This window comes from Citrus sinensis, chromosome 5 (assembly GCF_022201045.2).
Source record: "Citrus sinensis cultivar Valencia sweet orange chromosome 5, DVS_A1.0, whole genome shotgun sequence".
NCBI classification, from domain to species: Eukaryota; Viridiplantae; Streptophyta; class Magnoliopsida; order Sapindales; family Rutaceae; genus Citrus; species Citrus sinensis.
Window position 1 is genome coordinate 20237116 of NC_068560.1, and position 16458 is coordinate 20253573.

A 16458-nucleotide genomic window follows, 5' to 3' on the forward strand; every position below is an offset into this window, starting at 1 on the left:
AACGTTAAACATAGTTTGGCCTATATAGTTTTTTTTTTTTTTTTTTTGTATTAGAGAAACAACATAATAGAAAAGTATGGTCATGGTCCATAAACAAATTTCAAACTTACAAATACAACAACTAAGAAAGCCAATAAATCAAAATTCATAATTTCCAATAGTCTACCCTCCTATTATAATATAAATATAATGAATATGTCATGGCCACAATAAACAAATTATATAAAATCATAATTATAAATTTAAAGATATTTAAATTTTAAGTGAGTGTATAACAACTTCAAAAATAAAAGTCAAATAATAGAGGATAAGAAATAGAACTTACCAATTAAACACAACAATATGTTTCTGTATTTAATTCCAAGTGCAACCAACAATAATATTTATTACTGAAATATATTTTGAATGATCAGTTGATAGAATACCAAAACTTGGATAAACTACAACTTCAAATAATATATATCAGTAGAACAAAAATGAAAGCAAACATAAAGAAAAGATTAAAGTAATTTAATACAAAACCTTCAACAATTCAAGAACACTGGACTATCAAATTTATGAAGCAATCATAGCTATTTATTGTTGACAAGCTATTATTATGATTGAAGACAACAAAAATTACAATAGCAGCACCACATGCATATGTACATGACTATAAGAGGTAAGAATCCCTCAATTTTATATAACAAAATCATTTGCTGAGAATCCCTCCTTAGCCTTTGCTACAGTTAATTCAAGCCAATATTTAAAGAATTAGTTATTATAACATAAAGATATATAACTTATAGATTATCTCGTCTAAATTCATGCATTAACACTCACTCAACTTAACAAAGCTTCAATATCAAAATTACCTAGAATAAGAAAAAAAATCAAATAGAGACGCATGAACTTATATTTTGTATCGGTTATAACTACAAGGCTACAATATGCTACATGGTTCATTCAATATTGCTTATGTAAATTTTTATCACACAATTTTAGTGCCCGGTAATAAAATTACACTATGCAATGCATGATTACGACTCAAAACAAAACTCAAACTATTATTACAGAGCATTTTCTTTGGAAATTATTTAGTAAATTAATTACTACAATCTATCTAATACATGCAAATACATTTCAATTTTTTAGAAATCATTTACTACTTTACATAAAAGTAGAATGAATAGTTAAAATTAAATACATGCAAATACAACGACTCACCAAAAGGGTATGAAGAGGCTGAGGTTTCAACTTCGGCAACAACGATTTAGGTCTTCTTTTCACGGAAAATGATTGGGTTTCTTTCAATCAACGAAAATGCTATGGCTTTTGTTCTCATTCCAATCTGGGTTTCGACTGAGACTGATTTCAACGCAACAAAGAAAGATGATTGAGTAACAATGGCAGACACGAACAATGAGAACCGCATTGAACGACTAGTGTTTGGGTGTTGTTAATTTCCTATGGTTAGGCTTCGAGGGTTTGCTGCTAGTATGTTGTGTTTTAAGATTTCTCAAGACTTAGAAAAATTTTCAACTCCCTCCTCACAAAATGTTTCCCCCTTTACAAAATGCAATGTTTTATTTTTTTTACAATTTTTAATTATAATTTAAATTTTTTATTGTAACAAAAACGACGAATTTCACTTTTTTATGGTAATAAAATATTTTTAAAAATAAAGTCAATGATGTACGATTTAAGTCAACATAAAAAATCAGACATGCATTCTTGATAGCCAAAAATCTATCAATAGTCTATCATAGTTTCTTGATGGACAATATTTCCAACACAAATATGTCATAAATTCATGACAAAAAATGAATCTATCATGGTTTTACTGTTGTAGGCCTCTAGACCAAAAACCATCACAGAGAGGACTGTCATTGTATGTACTTTTTTTCTTGTAGTGGTGACATGAGGATTTTCCTTGTGATTATCCTAGGTCTCTGTTCAAATTGACGGTGACATGATCTCATTGTGATTCGCTTCTATGTTCAAGGATCAAAATGTACATTTTTGGATATCCCGTTAACTATATATTGAATATGCACTTATATCAACAATATAAGGATATGTTTCTTTTAATCATAAGGATTAGGGTTTCACCCATTACTTTACCTATAAACATGGCCTTTTATCACTATTCACGCATATTTCATTCAATCAACAACTAATTTCCCAACAAGCTATCCTCAACCAACACTCATTAGATACTTTAGATCATCATTGTTTTGTTCTTCATAAAGTGCATAAGGGGGAAATGGGGGGGAGAGAGAGAGAGAAGTTAAAAAATAAATATTTATTTTTAATTTTCAATGAGGGTAATTTTGAAAATAGGTAAGGTTAATTGAAAAGTGGGGTTGCTTACAAAAACTGAGAAGTTAAAAATCATCGCTATGTTTCGATAGGTTTGTATGCCACCATCCAATTAAATCTATCACTCAAATCTAATTATTTAAAAAAAAAAAGAGTGCACTACAATAAAAATGGGTAGTTTCGACCACATTTTTCCAAGGGAAAAAAAAGCCCTCGCTAAAGATACAATTTCCTAGGGATATTTATTGTTCGTAGGCAATTCGATAAAAGTAAACATATTATTACCGAGGGCACCAATTTCCTTGGAAATAAGCAGAGCATTCCCTTGTTAAAGATGTATATTTCCAAGGGAATTTGAAATCCATAAGTAAATGTTGCAAAAATCAACAATATAACCTACATTTTTTTTATCGTCGGAAAAATAGAAAATAAGCCGTCGGTATTGTAATAGTTTTTCGCGCGAAGCTATTACGCCAAAATTTTCTACCAACATCATCAATATTTCTTGGAATAAACAAAACATTCCCTCATTAAAGTTGTATATTTCCAAGGGAATTTTAAATCCGTCAATAATAAAAGCAAAAATCGGTAGTGTTTGCTACAGTCATTATTCCTCGGAAAAGTAGAAAAATTCCCTCAGTAAAATTTTGTGCGCCAAAATTTTCTACCAACGAGATCAATGTTTCTTGGAAATGAATAGAAGATTCCCTTGTTAAAGTTAAATATTTCCAAGGGATTTTGTAATCCATTAGTAATTAAAAAAAAAACATATTACCTAGAGTTGCTATCCCTCAGAAAAGTTGGAAAATGTCTCTCAGTAAAATAAATCACATTTCTCGCCATTAACACACCAAAAATTTTACCGACGGATTCAATTATCCCTCGAAAATTAAGAATTTTTTTAAATTGTTGATCTAATTTTATGAAGATACAAAAATCCCATCACTAATTCGTTGTCTCTCTAGTTAACGCATTGTGTTTGGAATTTTAGTTTACAACTTTTGTCTCTTTAGTTAAAATCATTGTATTTGGAATTTTAGTTTACAACTTTTAGTCACTATCATTCTTTTTCCTCACTAGCAAGAAATATTAGAGCTTGTTAAAGAAAGAAAACCATTCACGATTCAGTAAAAATTCCTTACCTGCTGCTTATTAAATTTATGACGACACTTCTTGTTTGAAGCAAAAAAATATAACTGTAGCAGATTTTCTTCATCAATTTTATAGATAGGATTTCTTTTATCATAGTTGGAAGGTTATTTCCATACCTTTCGTTTCCCAAGATAGATAGAATAAGATTATAGTATTATAGAGAAAATGTGATGTTCATACATTCCTTCATCTTTGCTATTTGTTTTCTAAACCAGAAGGAACTGCTCACACTGCTAATGAGCTACTTGATCTGTTATAAGCTTATAGACCGGAACCATACCCCTGGACTTTTGTGTTGGAGCGTCCAAATAATGATGGTAACAGTAGCCACAGTAAGAAGTACAAATTAGATTTAACTCTCCGCCTGTAAATATTTTCTTCTGTGTTGCACCACCCAGGTGATGTCTTCTAAACTATACTTCTTTCCTTTAAAACATTGAGGACAATGTTTCGTTCTGGTTGGGGGGAGAGAATAGTCTATAATTGTGGAATCTTGGTTAAGTTTTTACTGATTTTTTGTTGTAGAAACTAACTGTTGCTAACTTTTTGTGTTGAAGATGGCTGAATATGGAGTGTAGTGACTCTAGAAAAGCATCTCCATCGTTTAAAAAAAATAAAAAAAAAATCTTTTTCTTTATTAAGTTTTAATGTTCATTTTTCTTCTTCTTTTTAATTTCTCCTCTATAAATATACATTTTCAAATTTTTGAGTCGAAAATGGCTGAATATGAAGTGTAGTGCCTCTAGAAACGCATCTTTTTAAAAAATAAAAAATAAAAAAATAAAAACATTTTTTTTTAATTTGAAGTGTAACTTTTCTAATTAGTTTTTCTGCATCATTTTCACATTTCTACATGCATATTTTCCTTTCATATTTAGAATAGGTTGGGCAATAGAATGTTTTTTTTAAAAAAAAAATTGTGATTTGTTTTAACATTGGATGTCATAATTAATTTCATATTTTAGTATTTGTATTATCTTTGGTCTTAAGTGATGTTACGTTATGTTTGCTACTTTACATGTTGATGTCGAAGACAAATATGAGTTGCTTGAAGGAATAAACAAGTCATAATAAGTACCAAGTGAGTTTTTGAGCCTATTATTTTTCTTGAAGAGTAACCCTTTTGTCCATTCTTTATACAGCTTAACAGTTTATTATTTTATACACGATCTCTAGATTTCTTTTGAGTTAACTCTTAAAAAAATGTAAAATAAAAAAAAGAGAAAAAATGTGTGTTGCTACATCTGGAGGCTCATCTAATTAGTAGATATGGAAGATTATTTAGAGCCCTAAAAGACTATGGAAATGCTATTTTTGATCCGTTTGAGCCTTTCTAGCCATCCCTTTTATGAAATATCCATAGTTAACCCTTTTGAGCCTTAAAAAAAAAAATTTTCTTTGTGAAACTTATCATCTTGACCCACGCCGATTTGGAGTATTACCCGATTTCTTATAAGTTCCATCACCTATTTATGTTTGAGAAAAATATAAATAATTATTTTGTTCAATGACGTTGTGCCAAACAAAAGAAAAAAAACAACAAAACAAAAGAAAAAAAAAGAAAAAATATTGTTGTTTAACAAAAAAAACAATAATAGGTGAAATCCACCTTGCAATTTCCACAAAAAAATATATATATATATCTCTGCATTTTTTCTCAAACATACACTTTGTTTTCCTTATTTCTCTTCTTTGTTAGCCATGTCCCTAGCCTTCATTACATCCTAATAAAAGTCCTTCTTGATTTTAGGGAGCTATAGTCTGAAGTAGAAACTAGTTATATGGGCTAAAAAGATGTAGTGGTGTATATAAAAAATAAATAAATAATAATAAATAAACAAATAAATTGGGTTGACTAGCATTTTTGTTTGACTTGAGATCGTATTATTTCTAAGCTAAGGGCATATTTATTTCATCTTGGTGAGAGCATGTGATATCACTTCTTTATTATTTTCTCTCAATTACCATTCATTAGAGTGACTATTTTTATTGGGTTTAATTTCTTTATGAGAGTGTCACTACTTCCAGTGAGATTTTGGGGTTTGACATGTCATTCTTGAAAGTAACTAAGACAAAGTCTATTGGGCTGATTCATGTGGATGGTTGATGTGAGTGTGATGTTGCTTTATATTGGAGATAATGCTTATATTTTTATTTGATTGCTATCATTAATCTGATTGAATAAACACGAGTGTTTCTAAAAAAAAAATCATTTTGGATTTGAATTTTGTTTTTGCTTTATTTGCTAGGGACTAGCAATAACCTGGTTGGGGGGTGTGTTGAGTGTTAGAAAATGTATATTTATAAAGGAGAAAATCGTCATTTTACATTTCAAGTCTTACTAACAACCCTTACTTTTATACGGATCCAGATACCCAAGTATGTCATTTCAATAGAATTCTCTTCAATTTATTCTCGTCATTTCAATTCCAATTTTAGAATTTATTCTCGCCATTTTAATTTAAGTTTTAGCATATTCTAAATCATTTCCACCACAAATCCAATCACCCATTTACAAAATTAATTCTACACACAATTAAAATCCACCTCCTCGTGGGATCGACACTCGTCACCATTTATCTATATTACAATAGATTCGTACATTTGCGAGTTCAATAAAATTTGCACAACATTATTAACGAACTCAGCTTCAGCTAATCGTCACGTGAACAACTCGTGATCTTACTTAAGTTGAGTATATTCAAAACGATCTCATATGTTGCCGTTTCGGATTAAGTACTGGTTGTGCTTCTCATGTGAGCTACTTAAAGCTTCTGAACAATGCTGGAAACGCTGTTGTTTGCTGGTCAAGGTGTTTAAATTCACCTTTCAGCCAACAATTATGAATCATTTACGAAAGGATTATGAATCTTTCATTAACTAAATAAACTTATGGAATGGCTTTTGTTAATATGCATAGTACTAATTTACAAATTTTAATAGCTTATTGAAGTAAAATACTCTTCACTTTATTTTTTTTAAATAGCATTTTATTTTTATTAATTTTCACTGATCATATTTATATCGTTGATCTAATCTTCTTCTTTTTAAATGATTGGAAATTAAATTTTTCGCCAACCCATCTGAAAGGATTATGAATCTAAACTTCCTATATTTTGTACCATTACAAAAGGTTTTACTAACTAAACTAGCTAGTAGTACTGTAGCAAGTAAATACTTTTAGAGTAGGTTGAACAAAATATTCTTTTTAAAAAATATTTATGTGTTCATATATCATGTCCATTCTTTACATCCATTAGCAAGTTAGATGGCATATAAATATAGCATAATTCAATTAAGCAAATCAAAGAAAATTATAAACTAAATATATTTTTATTAAATTTCAGGAGCAACTTCTAAAAATTTGATTAAGTGATTTTCAAATAAATTTTGGAAGTCACTAAGTTCGAATTTAAAAAAAAAGTAAAAAGATGTAAAATTAATTTTTACTTTTTTTTATACATTAAGGACGTAGTTAGAAACTAGGCAACAATCGAACGCGGGTACACAGACCCATATAGATAATGCAATAGCCACCCTTCAGTTTCAGTTGGAGTATTTGGATAAACATGGAACCCAAGAGACAAAAAGAGAACTTGGTTTGTTGCGGAAACGTGGGTTGAGCAATTACTAATACTGCAACTTATGGAGAAATATAAATGTGGTGTTAAACAAATTTAAAGAAAATATAACACAATGATTTATGTGGTTCAGCGTAATGCCTACATCTACGGGCAAAGACTGAAAGATAATTTTACTAACAATGAAAATTTACAAAAGTGGGAAAAACTCACAAAACCCACAACCCCAATACACCCAAATGGAATCTCACTAGAATACTCAAGTGGAAGCTCTCTCATATTCTCTCAAAGAACTTACTTGCAATTGCTCTCTACTTCTCTCAAATTGGGATGATTAACAAATGAGAAATTGCCTTCTATTTATAAGGAAAAATGGGGTGCACTATTGCACCATCCCCAACAAAATTGTCAACATAAATTAGGCACCTACCTTAGGAATTTGTCTTCAAATTTGCTTATCCAAAATTGAATGCATGCATGGCAACAACCTATCAAATATTTGTTCCACCAACCTCCAATTTGTCAAAAAAACGATGTGGAAAATAAGCTTTATGGGCTGATTTTTCAACAATTCTCCACCTCAGCGAAGATTTAGTAAATCTGAGCCGACTATCAACAAACTACCTTCCAGTTTCTTCATTCTCTAGCTGCTTTTAAACTTGTAGGATGTTGATCAAGTTTTGAAAATGCTCAAACTTGATCGTCGTCACTACCTTGGTCAACATATCTGTGGGATTATCTCCAGTCTTAATTTTCTGAAGAAGAATATTCCCGTCATCAACAATTTCCCGCACAAAGTGAAATTGTACATCGATGTGCTTCGTACGCGCATGATACACTTGGTTTTTCGTTAAGTGAATAGCACTCTGACTATCACAATACACATTAATGTGCTCCTGTGCCAATCCCAAGTTTTCAAGCAAACCTTGTAACCAAATAGCCTCTTTAACAGCCTCTGTAATTGCCATGTACTCGGCCTCTGTGGTCGATAGTGCAATTATAGACTGTAGTGTAGACTTCCAACTAATTGGCCCTCCAGCAAAAGTAAATACATATTCGGTGGTTGACCGTCGTTTGTCCAAACCACCAGCATAATCAGAATCAACATACCCGATCACACCTTGACCAAGTGTATCGTCTCTTTCAAACAGTAAACCAACATCCAAGGTCTTCTGAATATACCGTAGAATCCATTTCACAGTTTGCCACTGTCCTTTACCAAGATTATGCATATATCTGCTCACTATACCAACTGCATGTGAAATGTCAAGCCTTGTACACACCATTGCATACATCAAGTTACCCACTGCATTTGAATACGGAACTTGTAACATGTATTTTCGTTCTGCATCTGTTGAAGGAGATAATTGTGCAGAAAGCTTGAAATGATAAGCCAACAGAGTACTCACAGGTTTTGTCTGCTCAGTCATGCCAAACTACTATAGTACCTTCTTCAAATATTGCTTCTGAGACAAGTTACTTTGCCACGAGCTCTATCTCTACATATCTCTAGGCCAAGAATCTTCTTAGCTTCACCCAAATCTTTCTAGCTTCACCCAAATCTTTCATCTCAAACTCTTGATTGAGTTGAGTCTTCAACTTCGCTGTCTCATCTTTGCTCTCCGATGCTATTAGCATATCATCAACATACAATAGCAAATAAATGAAAGATCCTTCTTGTAGCTTGCAAAAATACACACAATGATCAAATTTGTTTCTTGTGTACCTTTGCCCTTTCATAAATCGATCAAATCGCTTGTACCACTACCTTGGAGATTGTTTTAATCCATAAAGCGACTTTGTCAATTTGCTAACCTAATTTTCTTTTCCAGCAACCTTGAATCCATCTGGCTTAGTCATGTAGATTTCCTCTTCTAAATCACCGTGTAAAAATGTAGTTTTTACACCAAGTTGAACTAGTTCAAAATCAAATTGCGCAACCATGACTAGCAAAATTCAAATAGACGAGTGTTTCACAACTGGAGAAAATACCTCATTGTTGTCTACTCCTTCTTTCTGAGCGTAACCCTTCGCTACCAATCTAGCCTTATATCGAATTTCATTTTTACGAGGAAATCCTTCATTTTTTGCATATACCCATTTGCACCCAATTGCTTTCTTTTCCTTCGGCAGTGTAACTAACTCCCAAGTTTCATTTTTGTGAAGAGACTGTATTTCTTTGTTCATTCCTTTCTTCTACTGTATACTTTCTAAATTACTTACTGCTTCTCTATAAGTGGAAGGAACATCATCATCTACAATTGGAAATGCATAGGCCACCATATCAACAAAGTGAGCAGGTTTATGAATCTCTCTGTGTGGCCTTTTATATGCAATTAAATCTTGTTGCTGTGAAGGTTCTTGGGTCAGAACCTCTTCATCATTTTCGATTGATGGAGAATCATTATCCATCTCATCGACACCAGCTAGACCAGCTTTAACTTTTTCAAACTCCACCTGCTGTAAAGTGCTGTTGGTCTTGTCATCCTCTTGAGAATCTTTTTATTTCAACATGACTGATTCATCAAAAGTTACATCTCTGCTGAAAATAATTTTCTTCGTAACAGAACACTAGAGACAATATCCTTTTACTCCACCAGTTATACCCATGAACAATTCTTTCGTTGCTCTTGGGTCTAACTTAGATTCTTTTATATGATAATAAGCAATGGAACCAAAAACATGTAAAGAATTATAATCAGTAGCAGGTTTACCAATCCACATCTCCATGGGTGTTCTGCCCTCAATTGCAGTTGATGGCAAACGGTTGATCAGATGGCATGCATATACAACTGCCTCAGCCCAAAACTCTTTGCCCAATCCAGCATTGGACAACATACACTGAACTTTCTCTAGTATGGTCTGGTTCATGCGTTCTGCCACCCCATTATGTTGTGGTGTATCTCGAACAGTGAAATGTCGCACAATACCCTCATCTTGGCATATTTAAATAAATGGATCATTCTTGTACTCACCACCATTGTCTGAGTGAAGTTTTTTTACCTTTCGACCAGTCTGAGTCTCGACCATTTTCTTCTATTTCAGAAATATGCCCAAAAATTCATTTTTGTTCTTCATCAAATACACCCACACTTTTCTTGAATAATCATCAACAAAAGTAACAAAATAGTGCATACCTCCCAAAGAAACTGTTTTGGTAGGTCCCCACATATCACTGTGAACATAGTCCATAATTCTTTTTATATCGTGAATTACTAAACCAAACTTTACCCTTGTCTGCTTGCCCAGAACACAATGTTCACAAAATTCTAATTTGTAAGAATTTGTACCTTTCAATAAGTCTTGTTTCGCTAAAGTCTGCAAAGTTTTTTTACCAGCATGTCCCAAACGTATATGCCACAACTTGGTTGCTTCTGAATCTGCATCTTTTTCAGAAACTGTTGATACTGATCTAATAATTGTACTTCCTTAGAAATAGTACAAGTTATTTCTTCTTGTACCTTTCATCACCGTCAACACCCCAGCTACTACCTTCAACAATCCATCTCTTAAAGTGATTGTGAGCCCTTTAGATTCTAGGAATCCTAATGAGATGAGATTTTTCTTCAGGCTTGGCACGTAGCAAACATATGTCAAAACTTATATTAAGCCATCATGATTCTTTAATTGGATTGTACCAATTCCCATGGTTTTACAAGCATTGTTATTGCCCATAGAAACAACTCCACCGTCTAGCTCCTTAAAGCTAGAAAACCAGCCCTTGTTAAGACACATATGATAAGTACAACCCGAATCCAAAATCCACTCATCTGAGTGACATATGAATGTCAATCCAACCAAACTAAAGTTCGACTCATCATCATGCTCTACTACACATGCATCAAAAGTAGCCTTGCCCTTTTGTAACTTAGGACAATTCTTTTTCCAAAGTCCTTTCTCACGACAAAAAGCACATTCATCTTTGGCAAGTCTCCCTTTAGACTTATTCCTTTTTCCAGGTTTGCGGCTTTGCGAACGACCTCTCGCTGTCAGTGCTTTTGCAATTGTATCTCTGTGATCCTTTATGTCTTTCTTTCTGGTCTCAGAGTTGTACAATGCATTGTATACAGCATCGAACATGACATTGTTCTTCCCATGAAGCAAAGTAGTGGTGAGATGATGATATTCATCAGGAAGTGAATTCAACACCAACAATGTCGCATCTTCATCTTCAAATCTCTCATCCAGATTTAGCAAATCTGCTAATATCTTGTTGAATGAGTTCACGTGGTCATTCATTGACATGTCATGTGTATATGTAAATCGATAGAGTTTCTTTTTCATATAAAGCCTATTTTCAAGGCTTTTCTTTATATACTTTTCTTCCAATGTCTCCCACAATTTCTTTGTCGATGTTTCCCTCATGACAGAGTATTTTTTATCTTTAGCTAGGCATAGGTGAATAATACCACATGCCTGTCTATTGATTTTTATCCACTCATTGTCATCCATCACGTCAGGCTTTTCTTCAAGAGCAACGTCCAACTCTTGTTGACATAAGACATCCAACACCTCACATTGCCACATACCAAAATTATTGGTACTATCGAATTTCTCCACTTCAAACTTTGCATTAGTCACAGTAATCCTCGCTGATGAAGATGACGACGATGCCTCTGCCATCCTTTTTATCTCAAATGATTAGTTTCTTCAACTATTTACACTTAAAAAAACAGCCTCTATAATGTTTATTCCGCATGAATAAATGCACCAAGAAAGTTCCTAGGAGACTCGACGGAAACTCGGTCCCAATTAAAAACCAGAATTTTTCAACTTTTACCGCCTTTGTTGACAGAACTTTCCTAGACATGCAAAAATACACACTCCTTACAATAGATTGTCTCCCAAGTACAAATGGTCGTCTTCACCATATTTGTGAACAGTACTGTATATAGGAATAATACCGTATATGTGAACAATATCGTATACGTGAATAGTACCGTATATGTGAATAATATCGTATCCCCCCAAGTACGAACCATTGGCTCTGATACCACTTGTTGCAGAAACGTGGGTTGAGCAATTACTAATACTACAACTTCTGGAGAAATATAAATGTGGTGTTAAACAAATTCAAAGAAAAGCTAACACAATGATTTACGTGGTTCGGCGTAATGCCTACATCCACGGGCAGAGACTGAAAGATAATTTTACTAATAATGGAAATTTACAAAAGTGGAAAAAACTCACAAAACCTACAACCCCAATACACCCAAATGGAATCTCACTAAAATACTCAAGTGGAAGCTCTCTCAAATTCTCTCAAAGAACTCACTTGCAATTGCTCTCTACTTCTCTCAAATTGGGATGATTAACAAATAAGGAATTGCTTTCTATTTATAAGGAAAAATGGGGTGCACTATTGCACCAGCCCCAACAAAATTGTCAACATAAATTAGGCACCTACCTTAGAAATTTGTCTTCAAATTTGCTTCTCCAAAGTTGAATGCATGCATGGCAACAACCTGTCAAATATTTGTGCCACCAACCTCCAATTTGTCAAAAAAAAATGGTGTGGAAAATAAGCTTTGTGGGCTGACTTTTCAACATGGTTGGCATGGAAATCAGCTATAAAATTGGTTTCCCAATAGCTATGTGACATAGATATCTGCCAATCTCCATTGAGGAGTCTTTTAATTCTCTTAATAAGAGAAGAGAAAGCATTGAATGGCTATTATTTGTTGCCAGGATCTCAATAATGCATCGACTATCAACTTTAACTTGTAGCTGCCGAATCCCTAAATTTCAAGCAAGTTGCAAACCTTGAAATAAACCCCAAAGCTCTGCTCCAGTAATAGTGCAATGGCCAATGTCCATACCAAAACCACAAACCCATTCCCCGCAATAGTTACTAATGAGGCCACCTGCACTTGCTTGCCCTGAAATCTTTCTAGTACCATCTATATGTAATTTAAAGAAAGGCCAAGGTGGGGGCATCAATTTAACCTATTTGGTAATCCTTTTGTGGCCTGGTCTAATGAGATTCTCCATGGTAGATTTAATTTCAGTCAATGCATGATATCAAGCACAATATTTGCAACACTAGTGTTGTCCGAACGCATGCGATTACTCATGAGGAATAACATACCTGCTGACATCTGTTGGTTAATCGAGGCTAAAGTACGATCGGCAGATGAGTTACCTCCAAAATTTATTGCATACATGCCTGGTTGTGGTAAAGGAAATTATGCAAGAAAACGACGAGCTCAAAGAATTTTTGTTGCTTGTCATAAGTGTGCCAGAATGAGTTGCAATAAAAACTCATGTTCTTTAGGAATGGTGTCTGATAACAGGGAAGATAAGATTCAATTCATTAGGGATGGCTTGAATAAGGAGTCATTGGATGATATCCTTTTGTCTCTTGAAACGCATCCCAGTGGAAATGTGCAAGGAGCGATTCTCCATAGAGGGCGTTCAAGCCATTTTTGGACGTAAAACCAGAGGAAGATGTGAGCCACAGTCGCAACTACCTGTAAATATCATTTTACTTTACTGTTATTTTATTTCATTGTTGTTTTATTGTTTGCTTTATTGTCTTTAATAATTTTGTTACTGTTTCCTTTTTCCTTTTTACTGTTTCCTTTTTGACTCGCGAGCCATGTGCTTTACACGTTATTTGACATTGACATGTTACCTCATACACAACTGTGACCCACTATCACCAAGACTCTTAAATGTGATTTTCATTGTCAAGCACTCACAAATTGTTTTTGCGAAGTATCACAATGGCAGCTACTCCCAATAGACAATTCAAGAACATTTGTGTGCTTTCTGGATTTACCTATGGCAAACATAAAGAGTTCGTAGAGGCAGCTGATCTTGGTCGAAGCATAGCAGTGAGAAAATTACACTTGGTGTATGGAGGAGGTAACCGAGGTTTATCAAAAATGGTCTCAGAAGCAGCTTTTATCAGAGGAAGTCAAGTGTTAGGCATCATCCCAAAAGCTCTAAAACCATTGGGCAGTTCGTCTGACTCATCAACTGGAGAAGAGTTAGTCGTCTCAGGTATGCAAGAAAGAATAACTGAAATGCTTAATCATGCCGATGCTTTTATTTTCCTTCCAGGAGATCTTGCAACACTAGAGGCACTTATCACACTAGCATCTTGGGCCCATCTATACATCCACCAGAAACCCATCGGTTTGTTAAATGTCAATAACTTTTATAATGGCTTTATCGCATTTCTTAACCATGCAATAAAAAACTATTTCATTCCCTTTAATGCGAAAAAACTCTTTATTTGTGCTCACACTGCTAATGAGCTACTTGATATGTTACAAGCTTATCGACCGGAGCCAGACCCCTGGACCTTTGTGTTGGAGCGTCCAAATAATGATGGTAACAGTAGCCGCAGTAAGAAGTACAAATTGGATTTAACTCTCCGCCTGTAAATATTTTCTTCTGTGTTGCACCACCCAGGTGATGTCTTCTAAACTCTACTTCTTTCCTTTCAAACATTGAGGACAATATTTCGTTCTGGTTGGGGGGAGGGAATAGTCGACAATTATGGAATCTTGGTTAGGTTTTTACTGATTTTTTTGTTGTAGTTGCTAACTTTTGTGTGTTGAAGATGGCTGAATATGGAGTGTAGTTACTCTAGAAACGCATCTTCATCGTTTCAAAAAAAATTCAAAAAAAAATTTTAGACATTTTCTTTTTCTTTATTAAGGTTTGATGTTCATTTTTCTTCTTCTTTTTAATTTCTCCTTTATAAATATATTCAAATATTTGAGTCGAAGATGGCCGAATATGGAGTGTAGTGCCTCTAGAAATGCATCTTCTTAGTTAAAAAAATATTTCTTTTTCTAATTAATTTTTCTACATCATTTTCACATTTCTGCATGCATATTTTCCTTTCATGTTTAGAATAGGTTGGGGGGTAGAATGTTGTTTTAAAAAAAAATGTGTTATTTGTTTTAACATTGGATGACATGATTAATTTCAAATTTTAGTATTTGTATTATCTTTGGTCTTAAGTGGTATTACGCTATGTTTGCTACTTTACATGTTGATGTCGGAGACAAATATGAGTTGCTTGAAGGAATGAACATGTCATAAATAAGTGCCAAGTGAGTTTTTGAGCCTATCATTTTTCTTGGAGAGTAACCCTTTGCCCATTCTTTATACAGCTTAGCAGTTTATTATTTTATATACGACCTCTAGATTTCTTTTGAGTTAACCCTTTAAAAAAAATTGTAAAAGAAAAAAAAAGAAAAAAAAGTGTGTTGCTACATTGGGAGGTCCATCTAACTAGTAGATATGGATGATTATTTAGAGCCCTAAAAAATGATGGAAAGGCCATCTTTGATCCGTTTGAGCCTTTCTAGCCATCTCTTTTATTAAATATCCATAGTTAACCCTTTTGAGCCTTTAAAAAAAAAACCTTTTCTTTGTCAACTTATCATCTTGACCCACTCCGATTTGGAGTATTACCCGATGTCTTATAAGTTCCATCACCTATTTATGTTTGAGAAAAATGTAAATAATTATTTTGTTCAGTGAAGTTATGCCAAACAAAAGCAAAAAAAAAATTATGTTTCAAAAAAAAGGAAAAAAATAACAATAAAAGGTGAAATCCACCTTGCAACTTCAAAAAAAAAAAATTTCTCTGCATTTTTTTCTCAAACATACACTTTGTTTTCTTATTTCCTTTCTTTGTTAGCCATGTCTCTAGCCTACGTTACGTCCTAATAAAAGTCCTTCTTGATTTTAAGAAACTATAGTCTGAAGTAGAAGCTAGTTATATGGGCTAAAAAGATGTAGTGGTGCATAATAAAAAAAAAGTAAGAGATAAAAAAAGAAGATATATAAATTGGGTTAACTATCATTTTTATTTGACTTGGTATCGTATTATTTCTAAGCTGAGGGCATATTTCTTTCATCTTGGTGAGAGCATGTGATATCACTTCTTTGTTATTTTCTCTCTCAAGTATCATTCATTGGAGTGACTATTTTTATTGGGTTTAATTTCTTTGTGAGAGTGTCGCTATTTCCAGTGAGAATTTGGGGTTTGACATGTCATTCTTGAAAGTAGCTATAACAAAATCTACATGACTGATTCATATGGATGGTTAATGTGGGTGTAATGTTTCTTTGGACTGGAGATAATGCTTATACTTTTATTTGATTGGTATCATTAATCTGATTGAATAAACACGAGTGTTTCTAAAAAAAAAACATTTTGAATTTGAATTTTTTTTTTGCTTTATTTGCTAGGGACTAGCAATAAGTTGGTTGGGGGGTGTGTTGAGTGTTAGAAAATGCATATTTATAAAGGAGAAAACCATCATTTTACATTTCAAGTCTTACTAACAACCCTTACTTTTATGTATTTAACCTTCTTGTGATTTAATTACATGTGTTTTATTTTAATTAAGTATTTTATGTATTTTAGGGGTATTATAGTCGTTTCACAATAAAGGAG